General features: G+C 37.4%; 1 protein-coding gene and 1 long non-coding RNA gene across 5 annotated transcripts in view; one reads left to right on the plus strand and one right to left on the minus strand.

Moving 5' to 3' along the window:
- Positions 1-14,840, minus strand: part of LOC100649734 (protein kinase C-binding protein NELL1) — an 88,587-nt gene that overhangs the window by 57,526 nt on the left and 16,221 nt on the right. The gene's annotated exons all lie outside the window — the stretch shown is intronic.
- On the plus strand, positions 1,149-5,128 carry LOC125385551. Its single transcript, XR_007224961.1, has 2 exons — positions 1,149-1,758; positions 2,054-5,128. It is a non-coding gene; the product is annotated as an uncharacterized LOC125385551 (long non-coding RNA).

Genomic DNA, 14,840 nt, shown 5'->3' on the forward strand with positions numbered 1-14,840 from the left:
TACCTTAAACCAGATGACAGCTACCACCATAATTCTTCTTACATGATTCACTTCTTTCTTGTTTGCATGATAAAATTGACGGATTAACAAGAAATCTTAATCTCTTTTTAAATATCGTTCGAAATAACAAAACAAACAACATCTACCCACCAGTAACACTTCCACAAGAACTTTTATTGCAACACGAAACGCTATTTCAGTCGCCATGTTTGTTACAAATCGAATTCGACCTATTCAAAAAATCGATTGTTCTATTGGTTATCGACCATGTATTCGAGATACATCCCTTTTTCGCTTGTATAGTAAAAACGCCAAGTTAAGGAGAAACTGTTAAAAAGTTTTATATGAAGCATCAGAATTTTGTAGCTTAAACTCTCTTTGAAAATAATTTAAAATTAGAAACAACAAATAACACGAACTATGCAACACGTCCGCAAGAACTTTTGCAATATGAAACGATATTTCATTAAAAATAAAATGACAGATTAAGAGACCGATGGAAATGGCACATTAAGAAATCGATAGAAATGACAGATTAAGAAACTGATAAAACACATATCTCTTCAAATATCATGCGACGAATACATAAAATGAATATCTATTCATTTAACATCTCCACAGGAACTTTGCAACAGTCGCCATGTTTGTTGGGAGTTGGATTCGACCCATTAAAAAAGTCGATTGTCCTATTGATTATCGGTTCTCTAATCGAGATATACCTCTTTTTCGCTTGTATAGTAGGAACGATAAGTTAAGAAGAATCTGCTAAAATATTTTACATGGATCACCAGATTTTGTAACTTAAAATCTCTTTCGAGATTATTTGAAATGGGAAAATAAATAACTACTAATATTGAACTATGTAATACCTCCGTGAGAACTTTTGCAACACGAAACGCTATTTCAGTAATAATAAAATGATAGGTTAAGAAAGTGATATAATACATATTTCTTTAAATATCATTCGAAGAATGCATAAAATAAACATCTATCCATATAACATTTCCACAAGAACTTTTGTTGCAACGCGAAATGTCATTTCAGTCGCCATGTTTGTCACGAGTCGGATTCGATTCATTAAAAAAAATCGATTGTCCGATTGGTTATCGATCTTGTACTAAAGAAATCGAAAATTGCGGCGTGGCCAGTAGGAAGAAGACATCGAGCGTGCTGCCACGATGTGGCTATCGCGTGTGCAAGTGTGTACGTGCGTGTAACGTAGTGGTCTATCAATTTCGCGGGCCCGGACGTTTACGAGTAGGTCGTAAAAGCGGCGTAATAGGCGCACACGGTCGTATATGCCGTCGCCGGGTGGCCAGGAAATTCGATCGAGCGCGAAGGGTTTTACGTAAGTCACGAGGTCCTTCAATCGTCCTCTGCGTGTCGCAGCGTTCTTTGCAGAACGTTACAGTACGGTAGACATAACCTCGAAACACATCCTTCGAAACTGACATTCGCTCTAATAGCGAGATGTCGCGAATGTACGAAACATCGAGAAGTAAGTTGTTCGTCTTACTTTACGTTCTCGTCTACCAGTTATTGCACGCTGGATACGGCCGGATTCGCAGCAGGGAGGTTAGAAATGATGGTCATTCAATTTCTACGAATCAAGATCTCAGTTTTACTGTTGCACAATGTTCATTGGGATTATGCTACGTGATTTGACTCGTGATTATGTTTAATAGGTTATGAGGGATTTGAGTACAAGAATTTTGAAATAAGAATTTGATCTGGCGTAATTGAAACAAACAATATCTGGTAATTAATAGCAATCAACCTAGCAACTAATTGCAAGGACAATGTAATGATCAAAATTTTGTCTCATATTATTCATAGTTCAACAACATTCAAAGAAGATAATGAAGTCTTTTTAATCATTGAAATATGCTTACCATTATGCTAGTCATTTCTTCTTGAAACGAAAGTTATTTTTACACCTATTCACTTCATGTTAGCTCCCCTCTTTCCTATAGATAATATTTTAAACGTACCAGCCCGATTTCGTTTCCACGCGTAGCTTTAATCTGCATTTATTCTTTTCCCCAAATTGCAGTGCAGCCGCTTAGGCAAATAAAGAAAAGAACAGAGGCATAATTTCCCCACATTTCCTCAGCTCTGCTGCTTTATATTCATTATCCGTGCTCTCCACCAACGCAACGATATCGAAATCCTCGTTACAGCCTCTGCAGCGTCAAATTGAAACGCTCGACGAAAGTAAAAGTGAAATAAGAGCAAAAGTAAATTGAAAAAGCTCCCTCCACTTTCCATGGGGTGTAAATTCAATACGCGGATATATTTATGAGCGAAACTCAACGATCTTGAAGTAAAACATAAAAATAATGTTTTGGTCATATTGATACGACAAATTGAGACACAAACGTAACCTAATCTAAATACGTATTTCCTTTTCCTATTTATCTTTGTTATGTAATCAAATACATTATTTATGACTTATTATTGTGTAACTATATATTCCTTCGACTATGTCTTACTCTTTAACTTTGTAAGATGAACTTTTCACTCGTATAACAAACTAAATTATTTGTATATCGCTATTGATCTTTCCTTCTGTATATCGTAACTGATTGTTTCGTGTATATCATTATTTTTCCATTTTTATCGTGTCATCGCGTTCGTGTACACGATGATTACCTTGACACGATAACAGCAAGCCAGAAAACAATGAGTTCTCAGAAATAGTATTTGAAAGAACGTAGCGGGGTGGCCAGCTCTATTACCGGTACTTTATTAGCCTAGCTGGAAACCACGTGGGCTGAAACAGCGCTAGATTTTTCTAACGTTCGATGCTAAACGACCGTGCCAGAAGTCGAATGTTATGGTGAAATGACATTTTCGCGCAAAACTTTACGTATTGTTGGTTACAACCAAGACTTCCGGTATAACAATGTTATTGTAATTCATACTTCAATCAATATGAAAAAAACTTCCTATAAAATCGAATACATATGATACTGCATACGATACTGTGACACTATCGTAAAATGATAATACGTATCATAAAGACTTCCATTCTTCATACTTTGCTATGATAAATATTACACTAACCTAGAAACGCAAATCGAAAGCTCGTACTCGATAATTCCTTAAGTTCTGTTACTCCATATTTATTTTAAGAAGGAGGAAGGATAAAAAGCGCAAAAAGAGAAATTCGACGCGTCTCTCAAATTGTCCTGCGGTTTTCAGGCTATTTTTAACGTGACTGTCGCTTAAAATAACTCCTCTCCCTTTACAAATATTCCCACCTTTTTCCTTCCGAGATTAGAGACACAATGAGATATTTGTAAACTCGAGTATTACGAAGGAGATTGTTGGATAAACTTTAAATAAACAAAGAATGATACAGATTAATTTCTACAATTTTATTTATTATATACATCCTGCTGATAAGTCAAATTTATTCACCTCGTAAATTGTTTGACAACGTTATTATTAAGTTGCAAAAATATTACTTGTTATCTGTATAATTCAAGAAGAAGACATTAAGTTATCGTTTATTACAAGATTCTAGAATACCAAATCATTTTGAGAACCAATTCGTTGTCTTAATAAATTAATGTAATTATGAAAAATAAAACGCATTATATTTCTACACCAAAATATTCGAAGAAAGCAATTTATTTCAAGCAATCGGCCTCAACGGATCTTTGGCAACGATCTCCAAAACGATTCAGGAAATGTCAGTTGGAAGCAACGAGATTAAAGCGCGATTTCACGAAGACTCGAGTTTATCGAGGGTGAAGCGTTAGAATCGCGCCGTTTTCGAGGCATCCGGCCACCTGCGGAGCCTCATCGCGAGCGTGGGCTGCCTAGTGCAAGAGGAAGGGGCGTTGAGAGCGAAACTCTCGAGAACGAGCACACGTCGACGCATATGGTGCCACAGTAACGACGATGAGTACTACATATGCACACAGGACTTTTCTCGGGGAAACTAGTACAACAAAAAACTGTGAAGATGATTAAACAAAAGAAATGTTGGTCTGATTTGGTTATTTCTAACAGACTCAAAAGAATCAGGGAGACAAGCACGCACACTGACAGGAAGTGTCATATGTGCAAACAAGACCATATAGCAGTGATCCTCAACTTGTTTCATTTCGTGACACACATAAACCAATCACGGTAGAGAAACAAAGATTTCTTGGATCGGTGACTGAAATTTGGAGATTTCTCGGATCATTGAATCAGGAATTTCTATTATTACAAATTTCTCCAATCTTCGATTCCGAGAGACAAGGACTCCCTTAATTTACCATACGAAGTTCAAGGTTTCCCAAAATTCTAACAGAGAGTGTTAGAGATTTTTTGAAGATCTGTCAAACTTCTTCCAACTTCTCAAATGAAGGATTAGAAATTTCTTGAATGGACGATTGGAAATTACAGATCTCTCGGACTTCGTGCGAAGGGTCAGAGACTTCTCGAATGGTCGATCGAAAATTACAGATCTCTTAAACTTGGAAACGAGGATTACAGGTGTCTTGTATCCTGAATGGAAAATACAATTCTTTCGAATTTCTGATCGAGTAATTAGATATCTTGGAAATTTGTAATCGGGATTTGGCGTATGGTTCAGCGCGCGGCATGCCGTTTAGCACTTCCGGTCGCGGTATTTGGCGGGACGCGGCCCTATATATGGCTCGCGTCCGTCACGCCGAGACGGATACGACGCACGCAATTTTCTAGGTCGACACGACGCAGCAGGGAAGGTCAGGATTGGTTCAAGTCCAAGCGAGTGGTCGTCGCGCGGCCGTCGACGGCTACGCGTTCGCCTCGTCGCTAGTCGATCTATAATTAGCGAATTTCCGCGGACCGTTCACTGGAAAGAGATCGAACAACGCTTCTCTTCTTCGTTCATCGTCTCTTCCGATCGACATATCGCTTCGAGTACCCTAATAACACGAGGAGAAGATGAATCTTTAACACTCTGCTTTTTAACGCAGGCTTCAATCGTCATTCATAAACGATCTGTAACTATTAGCGTGGATTATGGATAGTGCAATGCTTCTTAAACGTTCTTCATTCGCGAGCCCATCTTGCCTGTAAAAATTGTACGCTACTTCAGTTGTATATGTAAAAAGCTACGTATAATAAATGAAACATCAAACGATGATTAATGGAAGAAGTTTAATTTTAAACAATTCCTAGTTATGTTTATAATTCTTATCGCTTGTTACCGCTTATTACGACAACATTAAATTTGCATATTGATGAAATGAGTGTGCTGATGACGACACTAAATTTCCATATCGATGAGATAACAACGTGCTTGTTTATTTTTGTGTAAAGAAAATCTCGACTGAATATTCCATATGATATTTAACAGAGTATCTTCAACGTTAATTCGTGTTAATTGATATTTACAAAGACAAAGACGTGGTTCTGCAATAGATATGGGATGGACAATATTATAAATGTGCTGAAGACTATTATGCAAACTGTTGGAAGTTCTAAGCCCTGATTTCATCCCATTTAAACGATTTTTTAGGAAATTGGTGTTTTCTATTTATGTCGATTCATACCTTGGTGAATTCTTCCTGATCCTTGGAAAAATTCACGCTTTTCATTTCAATGGTCCGTGGAAATTTGGTCGTTCCAGAATTTTCCCAGCTATCATTATGTACAGCTATATAAAGGAAGAACAGAAATGAAATCACTTGCATAGAAAATTCCCACCCACATAACTCCGTTACGCGACCAGTGGTTTAAGAAGAAGTCTCGGTCGAATGCAACGACTTGGATGTTTTTCGGCATACAGCTAACACGTGAACTAATCACTAAAATTCTGCAATTGGCCAAAAAATATATTATATTTAGCTCAAAGTAGAACATTCATATCAGACGATTGTTGCTGTTTTAGCTGTCGTCATTTGACGATCTAACGGAAATGAGATCAGTGCTCCTGATTAAATATTATAGTCAAGTATTGCATATTTTCAAAATTCTCGTGACACACTGCTTGAAAATCGCTGATCCAGTCTGATGATCAGTTGATAACTACGACACCATTAACACGAGACACGATATCGTGAAAATTATTACACAAACGATTCTATCAATAAATTATTCAATCTGAATCAAAACTGTATCCTACGTCATTGTGTACAGCTATTATAAAGGAAGAACAAAAATGAAATCACTTGTATAGAAAAACAATGAAACTTCGGTTAGCGAAAATCGATAAAAGCTTCGACGAATTTTAATAAATAGTGTGGATGAATTTGAAGGTGAAAGAAATTTCAAAACGATAGAACCATGATCGTCGAAAGACCAGAACCAGCAACAACGGAAGGGACGTCGATAATGAAGTTCTGCAACTTGATAAGCGACAATAAAAACGTGTAATATATGTTGGAAAATCGTTTGCATATTGCATATCTAACAATACTGGGAGGGGGGAAAAATGTAGTACAGATACAGGATATTTACCGGTATGTAAATGTAGATTCACCACCCTCATCCGTGATATGACGGTACTCTGACAGCCCGTGCAAACATTCTACGTGTATTACGTACGTGTATACGCGAAGAGTTATCACGGTACCGTGGCGTTTCCGCTTCTCATCTTTCTCACGTTCGATTTTATGCGATCATGTTCCAGTTTCGATAGCCTTTTCGAATCGATCGTCTTATACGTCACGCTTGCATAATGTATAGCAAGCGTGTATACGATGGAAATTCATCGTGACATACGCCGAATTGATATAAATTCATATGCGCGTTTCCAGGAAGAACGCCGCAGGAAACTTGGAAAATCTAACTGTCGCGTAGCAGTGGCATCGAAGATGGAAAACTTTGATAACTTTGATGAAACTTTGTAAACGGCGCGGAATAATTGAAAAAGAAGAAAGAAATAAAATTAGTTTGAAAAAGGCAACGCTAATGGGAAATATATTAGGTTTTCCGAAAAGTGTCTTTCTTTCGCAAATGCGTTTTTTACAACAGTGCAGCTTAATACAAACGTGAAACCAAATGTGTGAAATGACACGGTGTTTATCTCAACAGAACAAAATGGATCGTACGTAATTCGAGAAAATAATGTAAAAGAGAAAACTTCGTACGTCCATTATTTCCTCGTAAAACGAAAGAAACTTTTCCGACAACCTATTAAATACAACTGCGAAATAAATGAGCGAGAAATCTATAAATTAAGAGAATAAGAAATCTCTAAAAGTGATTTTCAATTTTTCCATTCTGTTCTCCGTCGAAGGGAAACGATTTAATGGAAAATCCTCGAAAGCAATTATTTCTTCTATCGAAGAGACGAATATTGAAAATGTATAAAATCGTTATATATCTTCGTAGAGAAAAGTAAAAGAAAATGTAAACCTATGAGATTAATATTTCTTCCCATCTATCGGATAAAAACAGCCCGATAACGTTTCCATTTCCTTGTGCAGTCAGCGTTTCCGAATCCCCCATGAAAATTAATTTCCGGTTGGCCTGTTGGAAATCGTCCAGGCCGGTCGCGAGCAGCTTATGAAAGAAAAGGAATTGGGTTGGAATGGAGCGGCAGCAGTTGCACAAGAGTGGTCGTAGATACTTTGCCGCTGAAATTTCTAAGGCTCTTGTCGCGACGACCGTGACCTTACCGAATGCGTGTGTGGGCCGAAGAACAGCGTGTTGAAAGCACGATGGCGGATGGTGGCAGCCGAAACGAGCCTCAATTGAGGAAGATGCGTGCCGCTAATTAGCAGCAATTGCCATCACCGACCAGCCGACGTTAATATTCGGCTCATCGATATCAGACCCGGTGACCCTTCGGGATCGCTCGCTCTCTCTACAAGCCCCATCGATCGTAATTTTGACGACGCCCGCGAAACTAATGGCGGCCTGGCATTGCTAAATAGATGGATCTTCGTTCTGGGATGCTGAGAATGTCTCCTTGGGGAGGAATTTTTTTTAATAATTTATCAAAGCGTGTGCGAGACTTTTGGAGGGCAAGTGGTGTTAGCGATGGAATATTTCATCTGGAAATACGGTATCACTCGTATAACGCGACTGCAAAATTGTTTAAGATGACTCTGTGTACAGTAAACGTGGACAGTAAATGTTAGACGCGCGACAGCATACTTTTGTATAAGTTGGAATAAATTATTGTTTACTAGTTAATTTTAAAAAGTCGATGAACAATAGAGTAGTGAAATTTAAGAATCGTGAGTAGGATGAAAATTCCATATAGAGATTGGTAGGCTTCTAAATCTTCATAGAGATTTGGAAATTCGTGGAAATGTTCTTTAGAGAAGGTACAATGTGTGAAGAACATGTATAGAGACCAAATGTACAAATTCGATTGTCTATATAATTTTTAAATATAATTCTTCTATGTAGAATATCGGTATAAAATTCTTTAAGAAAAAGAGGATACTATTATACATAATTATTTTTTAGGGAGGAAGAAAAAATTATAGAATTGTTAGAAGGAATTATATCTGAAAATTGGAACTGCAAGGATCTCGAGAAAAATTTTGTAAAATCGTAAGAGTAAATTAGGGTGGAATATTAGAAGCGTGAATAAGGACTCTTTAGAATTTTCGTAATTGCAACGAGTTTCACGGGTTTAAAGCGAAGAAGAGCGAAAGAAGGCAAACAAACATTTGTTTTTCTCACCCCGAGAGAGAATGAGCGTGAGCGATCTGGAAGAAAAACTAATTTCGATGGAAAGTAAGGTAGACTCACGCTCGGCCAGATACCGGAAATGGAATAAGGGATGAGGGGAGAACAAAGCCGTGAAATGAAACCTCGCTGTTTGCACGAGATAAAGGGCAAACCGACGTTTTGGCTGTTCAAAGGACTGAAAGAATGCTGAGAATGAAGGCTTTTCGACAAAAGTCTGCACCGAATGTGAATTCAAACATTTCAGTAATAATTCCTACAACATTAAAAATAACGTAATATTAGGTATTAAATCACAGTGACAAATGAGATGCTTCTAATTTATTTTTACTCTAAAATTTCGGTTTCAAGCTTCCAACAAAAATATTTTTAAATATTAATAAATATATTTCATTCAACACGATCGATATAACACAAGTTATGAAAAGAGGATGTTCCTATTGATATACTCATCAACGTGTATCTATTCATTCTTGTAAAGTACAAATCCATTTGTTAATATTCTTCGATCCGTATATTAATTTCTCGCAACTTAAAATAATATTTTCCGACGTTATAGCGATACTCGCGTAAATCAACAATTGGAATTTTCTCCTATCGACGTTATTACTTTCTTTCTTAAAAGCAAATCTAAATCAACCTTAACACGTCGCTCACTCTAATTACAAACAGATTAAAGAAGAATTCAAATTACCACCATCGGCAGTCAACATTTTATCCTGTTCCTACTTTGCTTCGACTTTGTTCTCAATATATCCATTTCCAGTAATTAGAGAACTTATCTATGAAAAAAAATCACGGTAACGAGATACAGGAAAGAAGAAAAAGTGAGAAAGAGAGCTTCAGCGACGTGGCAAGAGCCCGATAAAGAAGAAAAACTTCGTTGGGTCGTAGCAAAGGAGAAAAGGGAAACGAAAAAGAGAAAGGAAGAAAAGTTATAAGAAGAAGATAGAAGAGTTAGTGTCGAGGTAAGAAAGCATTCGGGGTTTTAAGGGATGGAAAGAGGCAAGATGGTGTACGTATATGTGTGTGTGTGTGTGTATGTGTGTATGGCAGGTGTGGGTGATTGGGGGCGATCGATGAACCCCCGAGAAAAAGCTGGGCTTGCGGCGGGGGCATCGGGATGGAGGGGGCGTTGCCGCGGGGGGTGGAGAGGGGCGTTTGCCACGAGGGTGCCACGAGGAGAACGGTGGATGTAAGGGGTGATAGGCCGGGGGCAGCAGGTCACTCGACTCTAGCTACACCTCGCCTATGCGATTCCTTTCTACACGAATATTATTAACCTTCCTTTAGGAAGTGAGATTCTTATCCGAATTAATTTTCTGATTTGGTAACAATATCTTTTCTACTCGAATATTGTTAACTCGTTTTTCGAGGGTGAGATTCCTATTTCAATTAATATTCCCATTTAGGAACTGGAATTTATTTTATACTCGAATATCCTTAACTCTTCTTTAAAGGATGAGATTTTTATACGAATTAATCTTTAACTTGAAAATCAGAATTTCTTTCTACTCGATTATTGTTAACTCTTCTTTAAATGATGAGATTCCTATTCCGATTAATATTTCCATTTGGGAACTGGAATTTATTTTATACTCGAATACTATTAATCCTTTAAGGAGTGAGATCTTTCTTCGTATTAATCTCTGATTTGGGAACCACAACATCTTTCTGCTCGAGTATCGTTAACCTATCTTCAAGGGCTGGGATTCTTCTTCGAATTAATCTTTGCATTTGAGAACGAGACGTTTCTGCTCGAATATTATTAACCCTTGTTTAGGAGGTGAAATTCTTATTCGAATTAATCTTTGATTTAGAAACAAGAACTTTCTTTTCATTGTTAGTACATTGCTTTTCAGAGTTATCGGATCACTAGTTGTCAGTGATCATTGGCCTACGAACATTTGCAAATTCATATTTTTGTTACATGTTTCAGATGCACATTAATTTCTTTATCAATCACCTGTTTGTAATAAATATCTTGTAACTTCTATATTCATTTCCAAATTGCTTTCAAATATTACCAGTACGATAATCCTCGCTCTAACTTCATCATCGTCTCATTATGGCGCCAATGAGAACGTTTTATACAACACAGACGATATCTACGTAAAAGATTTCTGATGACAAGCGTTCAAATACTTCGGTGAACGACTCTGTATGAAAGACGACGAAACAAAAGAAGAAGGCGAGATCTACGTGTGTGGCCAAGAGACGATAATTGCACTGCTTAACAGGAGGACCAAACTTCGGTGGTCATCGAAAAATCGCCGGCAGACGCGCACAATCGACCTTTGTGTCGGACCTGTGACCCATGGCGTATATATACGTCCTCGCCTGGATGTCATATTACTTATTGATATCGAAGGAATCCGATGAACGTGGAACGGCCATGACGGTGCCCGCTTAAATGGAAGTAATATTGGCCGGTTGATTTGGCAGCAGATCAAACGCGGTCTGGCGGTGAATCAAGCCCCCCTTCTGTGCGTGTGTCGCCGCCCGATTCGAATTCGAATTCCCCGCTGATGATGTCACATCGTCATCTCGCGTTTCTATATTGGCAATTTCGCCAGCCCGTGAGAACAACCGACAACACCACGTTCCGTGCCCCCTCAAAAGGTTCGCGGACCTGGCCCCGGTATATTGGATTGATCATCGACTCGATTTCGGACGCTTTCGGACCACTGCACTGTCTCGATCATTTCGTCAGTTATTAGTTGCTTGTGATTAGACTACGATTCCTATGCATTTATAGGACATTTTGAAGTACCAAATTGGACACAATGCATGTAATATGGAAAAATATACGTGTTCGATAGTTGGACAGTTTAATTTAATTTAGAACATTTGGTATTGGAATGGGACATCGAGGGAAAGAATTTTATTCCTCGACTAAATGTTCAGAAGATAATTTCTTCGTCTTTTTGTATCATTTTCTGTTTCTCTATGCTACGATCGAAGCTAACAATTAGAGGGACATTAGGCATAATTTAAACGAAACTAGAAAAGTAATTTAGATCGGAATAGAATTATCCGAAGGCAGAATTGTACCTTTCCACAAATTTCGATGATGAAAATACTTTTCCTTTTGAGAAGATGAGTCACCACGGGGGAAGATCTTACTTTCTTATCGTAGAGGGGAAGAGAATCGTTCAACCAATAAATTTCTTCTCCCTAGTTTTGCTACCATCGATGACTTTCGTCTTTTACCGTCCGTATCGTTTCTCACTATGGCCAAACAACCATCCGCTCTATCTTGACTTTTCCAGCTCGTTGAACCAAAATTGCTGGATGACATATAGCTAAGATGTAGGTTCTTGGATAAGTATTGGGTAATTAAACCTCCTTTCAATAATTCATATTCAATATGCTTTCGAGCACACCCTCCAGTCACGGGGTGTGGTCAAAAATTATAGAACCTGCAAGAACCTAGAAGAATTCTTCCCTGAAAGACAAAAAAGTACAATTGCAAGCCATTTTTCAAATCCAATTGAATTGAAAAATGAAGTTGTTCGTCCAAATATTCTATTTACCAAATTGTTAAATTCTTCTTTGTTGAAGTAACTATTTCAAGAAAAACTCTACATCTTTATTTATGTATATCCGTGACCTGGGAGCTCCTATTACGTAGAAATATTCTAAATAAAGAAAGGTGCATATACCCTTGAATATACATTATGCTTTGGGTTGCAAGGTCTAGGAACCTAGAACTAATCAACAGATTTCTATTTATGTTCCCTGTAACCTCTGGCCAAAGCTATAAGCTTAACTTTTTTGGTAATGGAAATTGAAATACGCCATTCCTCTAAAATTTTCTCTGTGATTATGCTATTCCCGCGCGTTCAATAGCGACGCTACTCGTCGAATAAATTTGAGAAACTCAAAATTATTATTCCCTCGTATCCCCTCTCTCTGTTTCCGATAAACAGCTGCGTTAAAATTAAATCAAAGAAATTCGAATTAATTTTTAATTACGTGTAAAGTCATACTTCTGTGACTAGATAGACATTTGTTCCGTCTATTACGTGCAAAACAATGTGCGTTAAATAAATAAAATTTGTGATTCTACCAGCTAGAATAAATGTCGTGGTATATTAAAAAATATTGAACTACTTCAAGAAAATCTCTACATCTTTATTTATGTATATCCGTGACCTGGAGACTGCTATTACGCAGAAATATTCTAAATAAGGAAAGGTACATATTATTGTACCCTTGAATATACATTATGTTTTGGGTTGTAAGGTCTAGGAATAAAGAAACTAATAAGCAGATTTCTATTTATGTTCCCTGTAGCCTCTAGCCAAAGCTATAAGCTTAACTTTTTTGGTAATGTCCTTTTGCTATAAATATATGAACTAAGAGAGTAAGGATCTGAATCAGCATAAACTTATACTTATACCTTTAATTATTTCAATATACTTTTCTATTACAAATTCATCCACTCGTTCTTCGATCAATTAACCTCAACCTCAACATTCTTAAACCCTGAAATTGTTAGCACTGTACAAAAAATAATAGATTGAAAAATACAAAGGATAAAGAAGATGTTTCTCGACAGTTCGTAGAGGTTAAGAAAACAGAGGATAGTGCCGGTAAGGATTAAGGATCGTCTACTATAGATGACGCCCTAGTTACGTAACATCCTTTCCAAGAAACGCGATTGTATAACGTAATCGGAAGGGCATTGACTTCGTCGAGCTTGCAAATCGCCTCTGAGCCTGTAAATCGACCGTGTGATATCACGTTTCGCAACCCGTGACTCGGCTACGCAAACCAGCTTGCCCTCAAAGGGATGAAACGAACGTATTCAATCGATTAGTTCCTGTTAACTGGCGATGCAGCTTCGATTGCATCGGTTCAACCTATTACCCGTGGAATTATACTATTCTTACTTTTATTCTAGACATTTTTGCTCTAAATATTTAAATAACACATTTCGTATACTCTGTAATATGTACAAATTTGTTTCTTAAAGATTGCTATATTCTGCACAATATTCACGTACAGTCAGTATTTTATTTTATTTTGTTTTTTACCTTTTTTTATTTATTACAGTCAGTATATTAGTACAATACAAACACAGAATAAAATAGACAAATATAAAAATATAAGACAAAAATAGTAGTAGTAGTATAATATGACTGTATAATAATAATTTCATCTCCCTTTCATTGTTTGATTTACTATTATACTCTACTTTCACCCAATTGCAATTGGAAAGGGATGAAATAAGCGTTTTCGGTTCCATCGATACGGTGTTCAGGTCGGGGAAAAGAGACAGGTCACGCGAGCTCAATGGACATGCCGATTTCCTGGCCCAGGGAAATTTAGTTCTATCGTGCTATAAAAGCAACTACAGCGTCATCGTCGATCGATACGCCTGGGCTCAGAATTCCACGACTGTTGCCCATGGCAGATCGAAGTATTCGAAGTTTCTTAGCGATAGTGTAAATTACCGATATCGATTATTACCTGTAATTAATTTGAAACGAATAAAGTTGGAACTGGTTAAAGAAGGAGGCGGCTGTAATCGTAAATGAAGGGTGAATTTCCTTTCTTTACCTTCGTGGCTATTCAAATGGCACTGTATAAAAGAAAAATTGTAAATAATAAATCTATTTTATATCTAAGAATTTTCTCATAAATTTAGTCTAATTACAATATCATACTCTTTTACTATTTTACGATACTCTTTAGGCTAAAAAATGGTTTAGTCCAGCTAGCGTTGGCTGTCAGGAAAAGCCGTTTGAAGGTGAAACAGGTGAAAGAAGCAGACGATCCTAATGGTAAATGCCCAATGAATTTCGTTCCTTTCTTCCTGACCATTCAAATGGTTCCGTGTAGAAGAGTTATAAATGTACGTGTCTTGGCGTTCGCTAAGTGCATTAAGGGTGTACAAACAGAAGAAACGACGACGGGGAGAATAGAGGAAACAAACGGATAGCTGAAAGCTCATTGCTCGTTATACAACCCTTATTCGACAAACAGCCACGTTATCGCCACCCTCTGCTGATGTAACTTCGTTGCAATTCAAATACGCTCGGTTATTGTCTGTGTATTTTATTCTTCGCGACGAATAAAAATGGCATCGGACTCATTAAGAGTAAAAGACCGGAACAGCGAAACTGTTTACCTGCGTTTGATATGAAATTAAGTATCTGTGATCAGTAGACTGCAACGTTTATGCATTTATGCGAAATTGC

The sequence above is a fragment of the Bombus terrestris genome, chromosome 8 (assembly GCF_910591885.1).
Source record: "Bombus terrestris chromosome 8, iyBomTerr1.2, whole genome shotgun sequence".
Lineage (NCBI taxonomy): Eukaryota > Metazoa > Arthropoda > Insecta > Hymenoptera > Apidae > Bombus > Bombus terrestris.